The sequence below is a fragment of the Chiloscyllium plagiosum genome, unplaced genomic scaffold, assembly GCF_037043375.1.
Source record: "Chiloscyllium plagiosum isolate Xiang-an unplaced genomic scaffold, Cpla_swu_hap1 HiC_scaffold_10, whole genome shotgun sequence".
Taxonomy (NCBI): domain Eukaryota; kingdom Metazoa; phylum Chordata; class Chondrichthyes; order Orectolobiformes; family Hemiscylliidae; genus Chiloscyllium; species Chiloscyllium plagiosum.
Genome location: NW_028270148.1, coordinates 49,305,970 through 49,326,283, shown reverse-complemented (window position 1 = coordinate 49,326,283; position 20,314 = coordinate 49,305,970). Strand labels below are relative to the sequence as shown.

The 20,314-nt window shown below is 38.7% G+C and overlaps 1 pseudogene; it reads right to left on the bottom strand.

Annotated features, from left to right (window-relative positions):
* LOC148148955 (usherin-like) overlaps positions 1-18,996 on the bottom strand; it is an 89,086-nt pseudogene extending 70,090 nt beyond the window's left edge.
* Between the last annotated feature and the right edge of the window lie 1,318 nt (positions 18,997-20,314).

The following is a 20,314-nucleotide window of genomic DNA, read 5'->3' as shown; positions in this document are numbered from 1 at the left end:
TATAATATTTTGGAATATCTGAGCTGAACTGAGCACCCATTTTGTATAGGCACAGATGGTGAGACCAGTGATAAAGGGAAATAAGTAGATTCTTACCTTGCTCACAACTGGCCACTTTGTTTGTGTCTGATGTTCCTTGTAGCAAACTGTCTGCTACATAACAGGCAGCTTTGCACTGTCATGCTGCAATAAGACTTAACAGCTTTTGAAGTTTCATTGCATCATGAGCAGTTTACCAGCAACAACATAAAATTATGTAATTCTTCACTGTATTTACTGACATGTCAATAGTACCAAAATAATTTATAGGTTGGAGGGGAAAAAAAGAGACAGGCAGAGACATACAAGAAAAGACTGAAAATAGTTTAAGAGACCAACAGTGGTGGACATAAGTAAAGAGATAAAAACATAGAGTAAATAATATACAAGACAGTATCAAAGGGAAGGAAAGGCTTACAGAAGGAGGATGTAGTAGGGAATAGGATATAGCAGGTTAAATCATGATAGATTATTTTAACTAGTCAATGGAAGGGTATACAAAAATTTGATCATCACGCACAAAAGGGAGATTGGAGGGAGAGGTATAATGATTGAAATGTGGACTTCGCTGTCAGAGATCATTCTTGATGTCACACTCCTAAATTCCTTTAAACGAGAAATGAAATATTTGATTGCAAAGGAGGAATATTGAGGAGAATGGGAATAAAGTAGGAGAATGGGATTGGAATACTTAATTGGAAATCTGAAACTAAAGCTGAAATGTGTAAATAAGCATCAGATGCATATCTGTTTGCAGTTCTGATGAAGGTCAACACACAAAATGTTAATCTCGCTTTTCTCTTTACTGATGCTGATGGATCTGCTCTGTATTTCCATTGTTTTCTGTGAATTGATTTTCTTTAATTGTTTTTCCTGACCAAAGCAAATATACTATCAGAGATAAGGCAATCAGGCTCTATTTCTACTGTCATGCTATTATGACTAAGTGAAGTAACTTACTGATTATTCCTTTTCTGTAGGTTAGAATCTACTAGAGACTACCTTAACTTGCAAGCTTGATGAAAAAAAAGTGGAGTCCTCTCATTAAGGCAATATTAAGTGTGCCCATTTTTCTTCTTATCCAAGGGCTTTCCAGAATAACAATTGCATATTCACTCAACTAAACCTCCAGACTCCAGTACAATTATCTAGGTGTTCATAACCAATATCTTGTCCAAAATCTTTCAGACATCTGTTATTGGCACATTCTGTATTTAAACAATAGAAATAACAGGAAGGGTATGAAGCAAATAACATCAATGACACACAAAAGCCACACAATAATCACCTCCAACAACAGTGAATTTAATCCTCTCCCCTTGATATGCAGTGGCATACTATCACTAAAGCCCCATCATCAACATCATGGGGATTAACATTGAACAGAAAGAACATGTGCTGTTAAATTTTGCTCGACAAGTTATTTTTTTAAAAAACCATTTCATCTGTCGTTTGAATATTGTGGCTTTACGAGTTGGTTAGAGGCTGCAAGTTCTGTGAAAGTAAATTACATCTCATCCTCCCAAGCAGTCCACACATATTCAAGGCAGAAATCAACAGTATGATGGAATATTTCCCATTTGCCTGAATGAATGCAGCTCCAACAAAAAAAATCTCAGCATCATACAGGACAAAGCAGCCCATTAAAATGGCAGACCATCCACCACCATAAGCATTCACTCCCTTCATCACTGGCACACGGTGGCAGCAATGTGTGCCCTGTAAAAAATGACAGCACTTTCCAAACCTGTGCATGGGAACACCACCACTTGCAGGTGTCCCTCCAAGCCACTCACCATTCTGACTTGGGGCTAACTCATTGCTTTTCAGAATGCCTGTGGGTGAAAATCCTGAAACCTCCTTCCTGACAGCACTGCCGAAATACCAGCACTGTCTGAAATGTGGCAATACAAGAACATGGCTCACTGCTTTTCCAAAGGCAATTAAAGGTGGGCATCAAATGTTGGCCTTGCCTGCAAAGATGCAGAACAAAACGAAAATAATAAAAGTTATAACAAAGTTTTGAGTAATTCAACTCAAGTTTCTTTTTCCCTCAATCCCTGTAAAGAAATAGCTAGCCTCTACTTCACAATTCACTGTTGCATTCACAGCTGAGGTTGCTCTCTTACTCTGGCATGGGAATTACAGGTACAACTCGACATTCTATCAAAACTTGATCCGACACATTGTAGGGCAGATATCCTCTCTCCCTCTGCACCATGAGACAGAAGAAATAAACACCGTTCCTGTCAAGACTGAGATTAGTAGGATGTCTTTCTGTGGGTCATTTAATAATCAAGGGATCATTTTCTGTCTGATCTTCATAACTAGGGAAAACATTATGAATTTTTGGAAGCCTCTGATAGTTATAGCTGTACCTCTGGGCTAAATCTTAATTTTTATTTTGACAAAGTCTGAGTTCTGTTGGGCTTTCATCGCAAGGCTTCGAGAGTTTTCTCACCCTGTCTTACCAAACTGGCCCCACTAATTACTTACCCTGTCCTTTGGCATCTCTCAAATCCAAATGCCACACGCTATTTGTGGAACAACACGCCATTCAGTGGATATCCCAAAGTTCACTGGCGTCTATTGACCTTGCACCATCTATTAAAGGCTGCTGTGCACCCAGATAATCCCTGTCAGTCTGGAGCTGCTACACATGGTTGCTGACCTTTATCCTGTACATAGCGAACAGGGAGACACCGATGGCTCACTCTGTCAGTGAGGTACCAGAGGTCATGCTGAATGAGATAATCTACAGCCATTACTTCCTTTTCCTGCAGGACCTGCACTGGAGGATTGGAAACTAGACCATGCAACCTGGTCTGAAATGTCTATCCAAGTTAAAGCAGTCTCAGTCATATAGCTGACTGCCCAGGATTGAAGAAAGAAGGTCAATACCCTTCTCCACTCCACAAGCGTAAGTGCCACCATCTTTTCTCCAATGTATCATACTCATTCCATCTCTGCTACTGCACTCACCTCCAAACATGACTCATGATCTACTATTCTTACTACTACCAGCAATATCTTCTTCGTTTGCATTCACCAACCCCAGACCCCAATACTATGAATCTTTCGTGCCCTCTGCATTGCCTACTCACTCGCTGAGAAGACCTTGCCATCAACAGCAAAAGTAATTGCTGTGTCACCCACACCAGATGATAAACAGCCTATGAGAATTAGAAAGAGTCATGCCTGGTGCTGCGCTGCCCATCATCTGGCTCTGCTCCTTTCCTGCAAAGAGGGCCTGAATTGCAATCAGACCCTGACCACTTATAGTGCCAGGAACTCAAGTGAAAGCTATCCCACTTGAACTAAAGAGGTTTACTGACAAGTCTGACATGCTTCATGGCTTTGTGTCTGCACTAACTGGCAAGACAAAAGAGAATAATATGATATGCATCGCTGGCTAAGGTGTCAAAGTGCAAAAAGGCAAGGCAAGCCAATGCAATGCAAGAATGCTGTGAGCACCTTCAGAATGATTGAGTGCTATGATAGCCAGCAAGGAGCCCAGAGATCCAGCCTGGTCCAGTCAATGAGCTGGGTGCATGTTCCTGAGCACACGGTGTCTCTGCTGCAGCTTTACAATAATAGTTGCCAATATAGCCTGATGTGCAGTAGTGAAGTGCAGAAGATTCCTGTAAATGGACCAGAGATGTACCATGGTGGTCGTTAGAGACTGGCATATGTTGGATGTCAATGTTTGTGGATGTGAGGTGCATGTGACCAGTGTCCATTGAGCATACCCCGAGATGTTGCTGCTCAGTTTGCAGCACAAAAGTCATTTGGAGAAAGTGGAGAGCTATATCCACCAAGTGCTTGCACTCGATCACATGTCAAGTTTTCCCACCTTTTAGATTGTATAGCCAGTGTGGTAAGATGGGAAGCTGAATATTAATGAAGTGAGTTGTGGCATTAAAAAGGCACTTAATAAACAACAATCTCCATCAATTGACATCTCACTGCTGCCTAGTGAGAATCTTGGCATGACATATGCAAAGCATAAATGATTGTGTAATTGGAAATCATAGAATCTCTACAATGTGGAAGCAAACCATTCAGTTCACCAAGTGCACACCAACCCTCCAAAGAACATCCCACCCAGAACCACCCCATACTTCCCATGGCCAATCCACCCAATTTACATAACCTGACACTATGGGCAATTTAGCATGGCCAATCTACCTAGCCTGCACATCTTTGGACTGTGGGAGGAAACTGAGCACTTGGAGGGTATTCAGGCAGATACGAGGGGGGATTGTGCAAACTCCATGCAGACAGCCACCGGAGTACTGGAATCGAACCCAGAACCCTGGCGCTGTGAGGCAGCAGTATAAGCCACTGTGCCACCCAAATTGCTCTCACCATTGAAATAGGCATTGCCACACTTGTTGCCCGATTCTGCCCCACATCTTGCCTTAGCACACATTGCTTGGACCCCTATAAGATTGTACCTTTTGGTTTTGGTAACTGAATTGATTTGATAACTGATGGTGATTGGCAGCCACAAGGTTACAATCCCATCTGAACATTCCAGATTAGAGGAAGTGGAACTTATCACCAAAACTGACTCTAACTGACCATCTATCCTGCAGATATTCAGCATTGGTTTCATAAAGGGTAAATCATACCTGACAAATTCATTACAGCATTTGAGGAGGTAACAAAGCAGGATAGATAAAGGGGAACCAGGAGGTGTGATGTATTTGAAATTGAAAAAGATGTTTGAAAAGACACTGTACGTATCTTGAATGCCTTTATTGGAGAAAAGATATAATGCCTTTGAGCCAGTGCAGAGAAGTTTCACTAGGCTGATTCTGGATATGGGGAGATTTTCTTTCGAGGACAGGTTGAATGGGTTGGGTCTGCACTCAGTGGAGTTTAAAAAAAATGAAAGGAGATCTTATGAAATCATATAAGACTCCTAGGGGACTTGACAGGGTAGATGTGGAGTAGTTGTGGGTTGATCTTGGACTAGAGGGGGTAATCGCAGAATAAGGGTCACCCATTTAAGGCAAAGATTAGGAGATATTTTTCCTCCCAGAGGGTCATCAATCTGTGGAATTCTTTACCATGGAAGGCACTGGAGACTGGGCTGTTCAGTATTCTCAAGGCTAGGAGAAGTACATTTGTTATCAGTAAGAGAATCAGGGGTTGTGGCAATAAGACAGGAAAGGAGAGTTATGGAATCTGAGAGTTGTCAGTTCGGCCATGATCGCAGTGAATGGTGGAGCGGACTCAATGGGGCCTACTTTTGCTCACACATCTTATGATTTAACATGACAGCCCACTTTATTACAAATGCTTTCTCTAATCTGTGCATGATGAAGAAACAAGTTCACTTCTGCCTCTCAGAAAATCCCTATAAAAACTAAGACTATGTTGAGACTTTACGTTCTGTGTCCAACCCTCCTCTGCGTGAAGTTTGTTCCTGATGAACAGTGTCAGCAAAATCTGCTCTGAATACACAGCACATTCATGTTATCTGAAATAATTAGCATCGTTTACTGTGGATATTTGCCTCAGTAAATAATAATTCGACATAAATGGATACTTAATTGTAAAATATTTAGCATTTCTTCATACCATTTTCCTCAAATAAACATCTAAAAATTTTAAACCAAAAGACATAAGCAAGCTGTGCGCAACTCTTCCTGTGGTTAAAATAAATGTGCTGAAATAAATTTGAATTAACTACGTCAACTGAATTTGGACTCAGAACCTGGATTCGTGGTGGCTGCACTGCAGCTGGTCTTGAAGGCCTGTGGTCCTTCATTGCAAGCATTGCTATTTGTTCCACCACTGACAGTGCTTACAACCCCAGGGCATCAATGTGGACTTCAACAGCTTCCTCATTTCCCCTTCCCCCACCTCATCCTAGTTTCAAACTTCCAGTCCCCTTGACTTGTCCGGACTTGTCCGATCTGCCTAGCTCCTTTTCCACCTATCCACTCCACCCTCTCCTCCCTGACCTATCACCTTCATCTCCTCCCCCACTCACCCATTGTACTCTATGCTACTCTCTCCCCACCCCCACCCTCCCCTAGCTTATCTCTCCACGCTTCAGGCTCTCTGCCTTTATTTCTGATGAAGGGCTTTTGCCTGAAACGTCGATTTTGCTGAAGCTCCTCGATGCTGCCTGAACTGCTGTGCTCTTCCAGCACCATTGATCCAGAATCCTATTTTTATATGCAATCCAAGGGTTTAGGCTCACAGAATTATCGACATATCTCAGTGGCTGTCCAAAATTTCAATTATGAAGGTAAAAATCTCTTCTGTCCCCTTAACTTTCATCTCCATTAATATGCTATCAATAATACCATTGGGAAAGGCTGAGGGATTCCATGAAATAAGCACAGAAATTGGAGTGCCTGCTTAACTTTCATCTCCATTAATATGCTATCAATAATACCATTGGGAAAGGCTGAGGGATTCCATGATATAAGCACAGAAATTGGAGTGCCTGAATAAAGTTCTGGATCAGAAATATTCTCAGGAGCTCTCTGAATTCTTTGAACCAGGTGCGACTCTGGTGACAGAGAACATCATAGAACATAGAACATAGAACAATACAGCACAGAACAGGCCCTTCGGCCCACGATGTTGTGCCGAACATTTGTCCTAGCTTAAGCACCCATCCATGTACCTATCCAATTGCCGCTTAAATGTCACCAAAGATTCTGACTCTACCACTCCCACAGGCAGCGCATTCCATGCCCCCACCACTCTCTGGGTAAAGAACCCACCCCTGACATCTCCCCTATACCTTCCACCCTTCACCTTAAATTTATGTCCCTGCTGTTGTACAACTTTCCACTTGGAAAACATGCACAGAGTATGCATGTAGATAGTTCAGAGAATAGCTGTAATGCAGCTTGGTAATGTGGCCAGCCTGAAACCATCCTAATAAATTTGGTACTGAGTAATGTAACCATTACACTGTTCCCATACCAATAACAGGTTTTGAGATCTGATATTCAGCAGAAGAGGTGGATCCACTTTGTTCTGGAAGTTCAAAAGAAGACAAAATGATACAAGACTATTTTGAAAGCAAAACAAAAGGCTGAATTTCATTATATGTTTGGCTATTCCTCTACATTCCTATATTCCAATCTTCTATAAAGAGAGCCAATACATGACCGGCTCTATAACTGGTGATTAAGCCGGTGAGTAAATCATTGTCTCTCAAGTAATTGCTAATAAATGTTTGCAGGTTCTCCTGATAGTATTGGCGTGACATCTGTGTCTTGGAAAGACTAGATGTAGACTTATTTCATATAATTCGATGATATTGTGTATTAACAAACTCAAATACTTTCTCCACTGGTATATCCAGGAATCTAAAGAATGATCTTAGATGATAAAACAAAGTACTGCGGATGCAGAAACAAAAAGATCTGAAAAAGGGTCACAGTCTCAACATATTAATTCTGCTTTCTCTCCACAAATGCAGCCAGACCTCCTGAGTTTTCTCCAATAATTTCTGTTGCTATAATAATTGTTCCCTTTATTGTAGTTTGGAACACAGGTTCTGATGTAGGGCATTTTCCTGATATAGGGCTTATGCCCAAAACATCAATTCTCCTGCTCCTTGGATATTGCCTGACCTGCTGCGCTTTCCCAGCACTCCACTCTTGACTCTGATCTCCAGCATCTGCAGTCCTCACTTTCTCCAAAGCAGGCTCTGACCAAACTAAATCCACAAAACGAATCCGCAGGTCCTTCAGATATATAGCTGCATCTTTGGGTTTGGTGAACTGTTCTAGATTTGCCAAAATATATGCACAAGCATTAGCCACACAGTGTTCTTCTTCCTAAATCAGACTTGGTTTTGCTATGCTGATAATAAATATTGGATTAAACGCAGGTCCCTATAAGCAACAATTTCACCTGCACTTTCAGGAGGAGTAGCAAAGCCAATCAATTCGTAAAAACCTAAGTCACCTTTGTTCCTCGCATGAGCGGCTAATCCTGAAATATGGACCGAAATGAAATTGTTTATTGGTGTGATATCACCATTCCTAACCTTTCAAACAGTGACAACTGGATAGGTATTAGAAATTTTTTAAAAAAGACTATCATCAGACAGCAAAGACCAACTGTAGCAGATAGAATCTTGACTAACCAAAATTTGTTAACTCAATGTAGATCAGGGATTGGGTGCTTTGTCTGCTTTGCCATTAGGGAAATGACCAGAACTGCCAAACAACTTGTCATTCTATAGTTATGAGTTTATTTAAATAAAATTCATAAGGATAACATAACCACACTGGATTCATGTCCTCTCAATGCAATGCATGTCACATTACACAACTAAGACAAAGTTTGGTTATATGGCTCAATTACAGCGAATTTGTGCTGTTCTGGTCTACAAGGTGGTTGAATTGTTGCTCTGTCTGATCTGCCTTCCCTAAGGTGTTATATAACATCAAATTGTTTGAACCCCTATTTTGCCTTCTACATTTAATTGCTTGACATTTATTTTCTCTGTCTGCATAATCTGACACACAGAATCTGCTGTGGAGAGAGAAGAAAAGAAACAAATATTATGTGAAATTGCGTGATGCTATGCTAGCATGAATTTAAGCAGTAATACGGTTTTAAACACTTTTTTTCCCCTTAATTAAAACAATGGAGAGAGTAAATTTGGACAAACACAATGCAGTTATGTGTTAATATTGCACAGCATGATTTCATGGAATGTATCACTGATTAATAATTTATACAATTAATTTTTTACAGGATTTGCATTGTCCCCAGTTTATTCCAACAATACTAATCATAATCATAACCTTTAGCTTTCTCTATGCAAAGAAATCATAATTAAATTTGGCAATTCAATGAATATTTGGTAAAGGGTTAATGTACACCAGCCAGCAAAATATAGTTTTGAAGATGACATTCATTTCTAAAACAGTTAATATTACATATATGCAGATTACTTTGGTTGGGCCAGTAGGTGAATCACCTTGTGACAGGAGGGCATTCAAACCTGAGGAGGAGGCATAACTGTCCACCTTAATTCATACCTCCTATTGACCAAATGCATAGTAACATGTGGCAACAGACACAGAGAAGCTGACAGCTTCGACCGCGTCTCTGACTGAAGGGAGATGTGATATATAAAGGAGGTGGTGGGTGGAAAAGAGGTGCAACTAAGGAGCAAAAATATTAATAATAACAAAGTGCATTCTGTCACAGGGATGAGATTATGAAATTCAAAATATATATCATAGCATTTGATCATTATTTCCAGATTTTATTGTGTTGAATAGTGGGCAACCTTGAGACATTTCATCACTCAATATTCTACTTATTGGGTTAATATAGAATACACCTCATTGTTCAAGTTCAAACTGCCAAGAAGGAATGCCAACATTTCTTAGCACTTCTGTGTTTATCATGCTAATCCTGGTTTTGGAATTCATCGACTCTGTGTTAATATTACAGATGATTTTGCTGGGATTGTGACAGGGGCTGCCGATTTAGCCCCTTGCTCACTGATAAATAAACATTGCACACATCTGACCTTTAGGTTAACAGGTTTTTATGCTTGCTCCACTCAACACTGTTACTGATTCAATTATCAGAAAGGTTCAAGTGCCTTCATGAATACTGAAAGATTCCACCGTATGTCTGCATAGGTGTTATGGAACAGAAAATTTGATGCAACTCTCATGAGAAATTCCATAATTGTAAATAATTTTACCACATGAGACAATCAAGTCACCTTGAGTGCAAACCATGGTCTGCTGAGAAATGTGTTATTTAAGCTTTACTGGTCTGTGTTAAATTCTGCAATTTGAAGGGCTGTTAAGTTTTTCAATTGAAATTTCATTTAAAATGCAGTACTTTTTATTTTATTGATGCTTTACTGCTCTCAAGGTACAAGCAAGAACATGGTGCAATAACACAAGCCCAGCTCAATCAGTGATCAGTAACTGCCATAATTTCAAGACATTCAATATACTTATAAAGTAGATGTTGCAATCTATAAATTGCCATCTATCCACTCAGTAATTATTACAGAGCTCTATTTCTACATATTGTAGTTTATGACATTTGTGCCAGAGTGATACCTGGTCAAATTTGAAAATGTTCTTTTAACAAGGGGATTTTGAGACATCTGTTCATTATTTGTATTAGACTTGGTAAAAAAAAGAAAATAAATATGAAACGTTATCATTTACAGGACTCTGATTTTTTTTTTTAACTGACCTGAGTTTTCTACGGTGACTGGTGTTGTAAAAAATGAAGGATGTTACCACGTAGATGCAATGATATGGTCTATTAGTGTGTATGAGGTTTAGGAACCTAAAATATCATTGTATGTATGTCTCGCCTGTCTGACGCATAGAAAATACGCTTCATAAAGGCTACATCAAGGGGGAAATAGCACAATGACCCTTCTTCTGCTTGAACATTTGAAATAAATACTACCCTGATATGAATGGTCTATTGCACAGCACTCTGTAATTTGTTTGCAGTTCCTATTTATCAATGATTGAATGACCAAAAAAAAATGCTTTGAGAGGATAGTTTGCTCCTACATAGAATTAATTGGAGGATTCCCATTTATTTTTCTGACATTAACATAAACTTGCTTATTTATTACATTCAATATTCTTTAATTAAATGTAGTTTTAATAGCAATATTTTATAAGAAGAAGAAATACCAATACAAATCATGCCAATTGTGATCCAAGCACACTTTTTAAAAAATTTGTTCTTAAACAAATGTAAAGAAGAAACCCATGATGAAATTTCATTTCTGTGAGTAAAATTTGTATGCCAATGTAATCATTGAACTTCTTGGGCCTTTTTCCTCCAAAGGCTCTTTATGTTTGTTCATTTATCACTTACTGATGTATTTGCTCAGATAAAGAAACTATCTAAATGCTTTCCATAAACTGGAAAAAAAAGCTGCTATGGGCCATTTGACTTAAATGAACCTTTAAACAATCAATAAAGCAGAAAGGTTCAGATTTTGAGGACAGCTTGACTACCCCTTAGAATACACAGCAGAAAACTGGATACATTTCTAACCAAGAGTCTGAATATCAGTATGTCAATCAACAGTTTCATCTCTGACTACACTAACTGGGGAAATCTACCATTTCCCAGCTCCAGTTAATGGGGAATTCCAAAGGAGTCTCTAACTAGCTAGAATCTAAACACTCACCCACATTCTAGTTGCAGTGGGAGCATTTAACTCAAAGTTTATAGCACAGAGTCCCTCAAGAATAAAGCACTGCTTTGGCCAAAGCAAGCAATTACTTCACAAAGGATTCCTGAAACTAGAGAATTGTAAGATCCTCAGATTCTACTTGTTACAAGCATAGCCCATTGACAACTGGAAATGAGGTAAGCTTCCCCACACTAATGTAAAGATAATGATGGTATAAAACTAAACAAATCCTGTCTAAGTGCAAAGCTAAACTCCATTGGGAAAGATAGGCACAGCATTAAGGACTGGAGATTTATAAATCCTCTTGGCCCATGCTCCGTGCTTCAGTGGTCTTTAGGGAAAGAACTGGGATGAGCCAAAATTATTCCCAAAGCATACTGGGAGTATACCACACTCACAGTTTAAAGAGAAAACTGATCAACTTGGTGACACAGAGTTAGCAGCTTGATTATGTAAATCCTTTTTAAACAATTTGATCAATTTTGACTGTTGGCATACCACTTTCAAATCTATTTGGGCTGCAAAACTCTTACTTATAAATAACTTAAAATTAAAAGAGTACAATCTCTTTTGAGCATTCTAGGAAAACTGGTACATTGAAAATATTTATCATTCAAGAATCATTTCATGGATAGTAATAATTTTATTGTGAATTAACATATCTTTGAATGAGAAATCGTATTGTAGACTTTTCCATGCAAAAATCATGCTCAAAGTAGAAGCTATTACAACTCAAGAAGTAAGAATTCAGGTATGAAATAGCATTACACGATGGTCATAAAGTATTAATGGAATTGTAAAAGCAAAAACCAACCATTTAGTTCAATTTAAAAAATCACTATACATCAAAAATGCTCCACTAGCTGCAAAATCAATGGAAAAGATAACATGGTGAATGCAGTTAACATTGAAAAAGTCCCCTTACTGAAATATCAAAAAAGAAATCAATAGGACTTGATTTATCATTCCCTAAAATAATAGAACAGCAATAAAAAAGTTACAAACATATTTTACTAAATACCTTTTTTTTTATTATTATGTAATCCCAGATGAATTAATTACTGCAAAGCTGAAAAATATTCAAGCCTTGCTAAAAAAAAACAGAAAGTGATGCTTTATTTCAGCACTTAATACTTAATTTCGAATTTCCAGGATTCTTCTTTTTACAGGTGAACTCATGACATGGCAGTAGTCTAATAACAGATATCTTTTTATTTCATTTATCATCTCTGTCTGAATTCAACATTCTCTTGTGCTTTGGTGGTATTTGAGGCTAAGGCAGGAAAAGCAATCCCAACCCACAATGGATGATTTTTTTATGCCCTCATCTCTTATTACCCATAGGAAGCACTTGACAGATTGACAAAGTTCAAGAAGTGATATTTGTTGTAAAGTTTCTGAGAAACAAGAAATAGAAAACAAATACATAAAGCAGAGCTTGTTGTAAAGTAATTAATATTACAACTGCATTGGAATTTGTAAAAACAAACAGGAGATTGCTAAAGTTTATAGAATTCACTATTTGTCTTTAACATCCAAATTCCAGTGTTAATGCTATAGGAAACCATTTTTTTTCTATTTACTAGCATATAAACTATAACTTTATTTTTTCTTGATAAATGTGGATTCTGAATGAATACAAAACAGGTTTGCCACAGCTTCCAATCAGATATATGACAGCAATGAAGACACCGCTGAGAATTTCAGAATAGAAACTGAAATCTGAATTCCCAGGTAACTAAAGGCAGCAGGGAAGCTTATTTGATTGTAAAGATGATTAGTTGTTTTGGATGTGTGTTTGATTAAAATGTCAGGCTTACAGATTGGTCTGAGTTTGTACAATGATGTTCAAAAACAAGTAGGGATTTTAATGTTGTGTAATTAAATTGGTAAGACAAGCAGGCATATTAAGTCAGAATGCATTAAACAAGAAAAAAGAAAACTTTCCTTCCTTCAGAAGCTCTCAAGTGTGGAGCTCAGAACAAAGGGCCATCATTTTAAATTAAAATTAGAGCTAGACCATTCAAGAATAACGTCAGCATAATTCCTTCACACAAACATAAGGGAAAACTGGAACTCTTGCCTACAAAAAGCTGTTGATATTTGATCAGTTGAAAAGTTGAAGACGAAGATTGATAGATTTTTGTTAGGAAGAGGTGTTTTGGAACTACAGTGAATAAATGGGCAGAAACGTTTTCTTCACAGTGGAGATGGAGATGTTTCTGGGCGACAAATATGACCCTGGGTGGGCAGTCATTTATTGTTAATTTTACATGACCCGCCCTTAACTGACAAGGAGACAGGAGACATAGGGATACTACATGGGTGTGCCAAAGCCTAATCAAAGGCCTTCCAGCTTGAAGGCAAGCAAGAAAGAAGACTCTTAAAAACTGAGGCACACTCATTGCAACTTCTTAAAACCGAAATATAATGGCTGTTAGAACCAAGGCATCACCATGAGAGAAGCAAAAGCTCCTCTACAGAGCATTCTGCAGCTGATCCTGCACCCAGGCAGACAGAGAAGGCCTTTAGACTTGCCCTGCCCTCACTCCCAACTATTGATGACACTTTGCCTTCAGGCATCTAAATTAGCCCCTGCCACCTGTGGGAATTTGGAGGTTAAATTGAACTGGTTACATTCCAGACTGCCTCCTTGAATTGAATGTAATTGTTTTTCAATGAGTCAACACTGTGCTTCACCATCCACCAATCCGACTCCCACAAAAATGGCTGGAAGTAGGATGGAGCATGCAAAGTGGTGTGTTGACCTATGAAGCTATATTTTGGTTCCCATGCCACAACTCCAATGCTGGCCTCAGGAAGAGCTACAAATCCTTTCCAAGATGCAGTTCAACCATGATCTAATTGAATGGCAGAACATACCACAATTCTTCATCACAGTTTTAAACTAACTAATAAAACATGAAAATGAGACATATTTTATAATGATTTGTTTAACAGATTACATAGAACATAGAACAGTACAGCGCAGAACAGGCCCTTCGGCCAGTACATAGGATTTGAAAAACATGTAACAAGTTACGCTATATGCAATCTTTATCGCAAGATCATCATACATAAATATTAATTAGAATACGGAAAACAAGTACTTGCATTGCCCCATGAATAACAGCCACAAAGGATAGGGGGGTTATCAATCTAGACAATGATTTTAAATGTAATCTTCAAATAACTAACATTTTTGCTAATCCAATAGATTTGAGTCTCAATTACTTGGAAATAACTGAAACCATCTCAAACATGGAGAGAGTTAAAGAGCTAAGATTCAAACTGGAATTCTAAAGGGAAGTTATACTGGACTCGAAACACTAACCCTGTTTCTTTCTTCATAGATGCTGCCAGACATGCTGAGTTACTCCAGCACTTTTCATTTTGTTTCAGATTTCCAGGTTTTACAGTATTTTTGCTTTCATCCATTGCAAAAATAATCATAACTTATTAGAAAATTGCCCTGACCTTCTACACCAAAATTATTAACCAATCATTTCTATTTTAAGATGTTAAACAGTCTCGTGGTCCATAATGAACGCTTTCTAATTGTTTTCTTTAGGAATTGTTTTTTAAAAGTTCTCAATAATATATTTACATTTTTGGTGTAAAACATTAAAATAGATGTCTTTGGAAACTTCAGACCTGCTGTTTTGAAATACATAAATATATTTAGTGGTCAATTCAGGCTATTCAAACAGATTCTGTGAATGATTCAAAAGGCTATATATAATATTTTAACTACTTCAAGATTCACAACCTGTAAAGAAATTCAGCTAGAAAATTTGAAACGTGGTGACTACAACATGTAAAATGCATTTGGATAAGTGCATAAATAAGAAATGTTTGGAGAGATATAGGCCAAGTGCAGACAAGTGGGATGAATTTAGTTTGGGATTTTTGGTGACATGGACTGGTTGGACCGATGGGTCTGTTTCTGTGCTATATGATTCTATGACTCTATGACAACTAAACTTACATCTACTGTGGTATCTTTGATTGACCTCAGTAAATGCAATCTCTTCCCATGACATTTTTTTGTTGCAAGTTAGAACTTTCATAGAGGGTACTTTCTCTCTTTACCATCTGAGCATTAGGATTGAGTATAGAAAGAAAATGTGGTGTAGATATTTGCATGTTGGTAGCAGGACATGTCTTGTTTCCCTTCCCCAAAATGACTGGAAGGAAGATCTTGACATTCTGTTAGTGTTCTGTGGATCTTCCCGCCAAGTTTTCTCTTCCGCACCCTTCTTGGTGATGCTTAAAGCCCAGGTGACAAAGGCAAAAATCTACCTCGTGGTTTCTTTTAGAAGAAAGACTGGGGACTATTAATTATATTTTCAAGCTATCATTTATTGACATTACCTTTTAAAATAATATATTTACATTAGTTGCATATCACTTTAAATTATGATCAAATCTAATTGAAAAGAAAGCTGTTTACTTAACATGCTTTCTATGAAGATTTAAGCATTTTGATGACCACATTCTTTACTAAATGAAAATCAATGGAAGCATAAAGATTAACTTTTTTAACAGCAGTCCTTTCATATAGAATTTAAAACAAAATGCTTGAAAGGAACTCAAGCTTGTGCACGGTAAGGTAAAAAAAATGTCTGTCTTCTAGGTTTCAATCACCATCATGGTGCTCACGTACAGTTCCAGACCAGGTTGCTAGCTTTTGAAAGATTGCTTCCTGGCCATCTTCAATAAGATCCTCAAGATCGACTTAAGCTCCAATCAATCACTGAAGTTACACAGCTAATTGCCCCAGTAATTAGACCTCATTGTGATTACTCACAACTACTTCGTGATCTTTCAAATGCTGTTATAAGTAATTTATGGACCTCTGTCAGAACTGAATTGGTATGTTTTTTTTAAACTGGGTGTGAAATACTTGTACTTCTGTTGAATTGGAGGTCATCTGATTTAAATAGTACCTTATTTGATTCTGAACTATTGTATTTAAAAGTAGAATGACTTCTGTTGCACCCATTTAATTTCAGAAGGGGATTTGGTTTTGAAATTTGTAAATTCCCACATTATAATTCTGGAGGTATGGGTGATGATATTTGCAACTTGCAGCTATCACAGATTACCAAGTTTTCATTTCCAAATGTACAATCCGAAGTTATGTTAATTATTATTATCCGAAACGATCCGAAATGCACAGTCAGCAGGTTTGTAGCTGAAAGAGATACTTAATTATTTTGGGTAGAGAAAAAGGCTTGTGTCAAAAATATTAAATTCCTCTTCTTATTTATTTATTTTTTAAACTCTTATTGTTTATTGACTGATCTATTTGCTATATATTTGAAACACTGCCTACAATCTTAGTTTTCTTGATCTTTCCCCATTTATTTTGTGCAATTAATCATTAAATGTCATTTAATCTGCTGAAACTATTACCTACAAAATTATGGAAACAGCTGTAATAATTTTAGTATTATTACAAGCCACATCTTCATGAATACAGACACTAGCATTTGTCACTTTGCCAGAAGGTAGAGGGAGCTGGAACACTGCAAGTGCAGTGCTATCGTATCTAGGTGCACATTGCCAAATTGCTCATTTCTAATTTTTAACAAAAATATTTGTGCTTCTATGATTAATAAAAGTGTTTTAGAATATAAACTGTACTGGAAATTAACTCAGTATCTCAGCAGAACAAAAATGTATAACATAATTAACACACTTAGTTAAATGATAAAGCAGTAACCATTTTAGCAGAAAATCGCAATTAGTGGTATAAATACAGACAAAGCATAACACTTTGTCATTTCAAGTGATAATGAACTGATAATTATACTGAAGTATATTAACAAGTTGAAGTAATCCATTGTTTATTTTAAAAAAAATAAGCTAGCATTATCATCGTTGACCGTTTAGAACCACATTATCCTCTCTTCAATAATATTTGTGGAAAAAGTGGAGGTGAGTTGAAAAAGTGTCATGCTGACAGAAGGTACTAATTGACTATTTGTCACACTTAGCATTTCTTTGAAGATTCCTCCGATTCCAAAATGTCTTCAGGAATATTAGTGAAGTGTCAGAATAAAGCCTATTTCTGCTTGTTAAGGCCTTGTTAAATACCAATCATTAGAAATGAAGCAGCTGCGGAGGATAACAGAAAAAATGAACATTTTGAGATTGAAACGTCAGGCCTGGCATACATAAGCTTACTGAATAGAAGATTTTGAAGAATCACCATTTTGTGTCAGAAGTTTGCTGTTTGAGAGGAAGAGTACTTCAGTTAATGACAGATATTGAATGGTGTAACAGTCGGAGAACAGAATAGTCTGGGAATGCAACTCACAGCAAGTACTACCCCATACAGTGGGTCTGCTGCAATTGGGTCAGCTGTCTGGCCATGACGAACAGCATGCGTAGCCTTAGGCTCAGCAGGGAGGCTATCACTGAGATGTGTCATATGTTCTAATGAAACCTGCAGGGACAGACTGCCATCTGTATGCCAGTAACCAATTTCTATTGATCCTTGACCCTCCTGGTCAGGGCACACACTGCTTCTGCAGTCTGAACCCAAATATAGGTCTAGATTATTTTTTGTGTCTTAACCTAATATCTGCCTCTATTTCACTGATCTTCTCTCTAATTATGTTCACCAGTACTGTGATGCAACATAGTGAGATAGGTGCTTGGCAAGTGGAACACCTCATTGACCATTAGATTCACTTTGCTCTTTCAGGAAAGCAGGTGGAATCTAAGAGAACATAAGTATAATTATTGTTTGAGATCCTGTCATTACATGCTCTATTATGCATTTGATATGTGGAGTATGTGTATTTCAGAGAATGGAGTCATTGCATCACTGTTGAAAATTACCAGAGGGCAGGAATTATCCCCTTTATTTGTCACTGTGCTGATTCTGATCCAAATCTTCAGAATGAGATGATTTGAATATAATCAAACATTACTGAGAGGCATTTGCATTATTAACATCAGGCACTCACCCTTGAGATTAATTGGGATTTCAAAGTACAAACATTTGTTAGCAAGAGGAGGGAGACATTGGGCAGAATCTTCCTGGGCTCTGAACAATGTTGGCCTTTTTTTAGATTAGATTAGATTCCCTACAGTGTGGAAACAGGCCCTTCGGCCTGACAGGTTCGCACCAACCCTCCAAAGAGTAACCCACCCAGACCTATTTCCCTCTGCCTAATGCACCTAACACTATGGGCAACTTAGCATGGCAAATTCACCTGACCTGCACATCTTTGGACTGTGGAAGGAAACCAGAGCACCTGGAGGAAACCCACACAGACACGGGGAGAATGTAAACTCCATACAGACAGTCACCCGAGGCTGGAATCAAACCTGGGTCCCTGGCACTGTGAGGCAGCAGTGCTAATCACTGAGTGACCATGCCACCCCAAGGTGGGAAATTGGGAGAATTACATGAGGTTTCGAGCGAGAACTTTCTCACCATGAGACTGACTAGTCGCATTTTCCAACCAAGTCCTGGGTATCAATGCCAGATCCTCACAAGTGAGTGACAAGAGGCATATAGATTAATGGAGGCGATTGCTCTTTATCATCCTCGTTACGATCCACCTTGCATCTTTAACATGTAGGCACCTGTTCTTCCCTCAACAGGATAGAAACTAGTCACCGGGAACTCCCAACATGAAATTCTGAGCAGATACCTGACGACCCCAGCTCACCATTTTTTCCTTAAGGCCTCCATCTTGAACACCCAGCGCCAACATCTCAGGATAACCTGCAAGAGCAGCAGCCATTCAGACCCCACCTCCTAGGATGTTGGCATTTACAACATGCCATCCTCACTGTTCATCATTAAAAATCACACAACACCAGGTTGTAGTCCAATGGGTTTAATTGGAAGCACTAGCTTTTGGAGCGCTGCTCCTTCATCAGATAGTTGTGGAGTAGCGCTCTGAAAGCCAGTGCTTCCAATTAAACCTGTTACACTATAATCTGGTGTTGTGTGATTTTTAACTTTGTACACTCCAGTCCAAAACCGACATCTCCAAACCATCACTATTCATCACTACACATCTCCAATTCATGTACAACTTGCTTCTGCACATAAACGATACACTCCAGTTCATTTCATTCTTAAGCTCTTGCAAGAACACTTTGTGTGCAGGACAGGCACCAGCTCATGGACTGGACTGGGATGCACCTCAGGGATCCTCGCTTGCTCTCTTCTCACTTACTCACTTTGCACTATATCAATGCTCACAACGTCTTTGCCTTGCATTTCAGCACTTGCCCCCTCAGCTGCTCTTCAAAGGTTCGTAGGATCTATATATTGCCTTGCAGTTTAGCACGGATCCAAAATCAGGCAGCTTGTCATCTTGGTCATTAGTCATCAGTAAAGGGAATGGATATATTGCTGTATGGCACAGTGCTACATCAATCTCCAAGCTGCATCATGAGCTTGTTGTCTACAATTGCAAGCTGACACGCATGTCTGAAAGTCTAAGGGGAGCAGTCCTCATTTAAGTCAAGGGAGACAGCCATGAGTCAGAGGACCTTGACACAGCAAGTCAAGAGCATCTTCTGCTATCAGTCTGTCAGGCTTGGACATTATTAGTCAAACACTTGGGGTAGTTAGGATCAGGTTCCTCCTCTTGTAATGGATGAGAAGCTGTGTCAGGCACGCCACCACATGTCTTGGCTCTTTCTGTCTTATTGAGGCTATTTGCTCCTGTTTTGAGAGAAAGGGAAGGATTGAATGAGATGAAAGTGGATTTCACAGATGTTAAGTGCGGGAAATAGTGAGATGCCCTGAGTGAGTGAAAAGGAGCTGCAGAGGCGATGCAAAGTGTACGATTTGCAGTGGGTAAAGGCAAGTGAGGGAAGATAATGGTAAAGCATGAGCGTTGGTGGGAAGGAGGTTCACTACCAGAGACAGAGCAAGTATGAGGTAGCAGGGAGAAAATGTTGGCACTGACCCTGGTAAAGTGGAGAAGGTGATTGAATTTCCTGTAGCTTCTAAAGGGTTGAGAGTATACTGACATGGACGGTAACCTCAGGCCAGTCCGGTACGGTCTGGTGTTGTGTCTTCCTCCGCCAGTCCTGGGGGAGGAG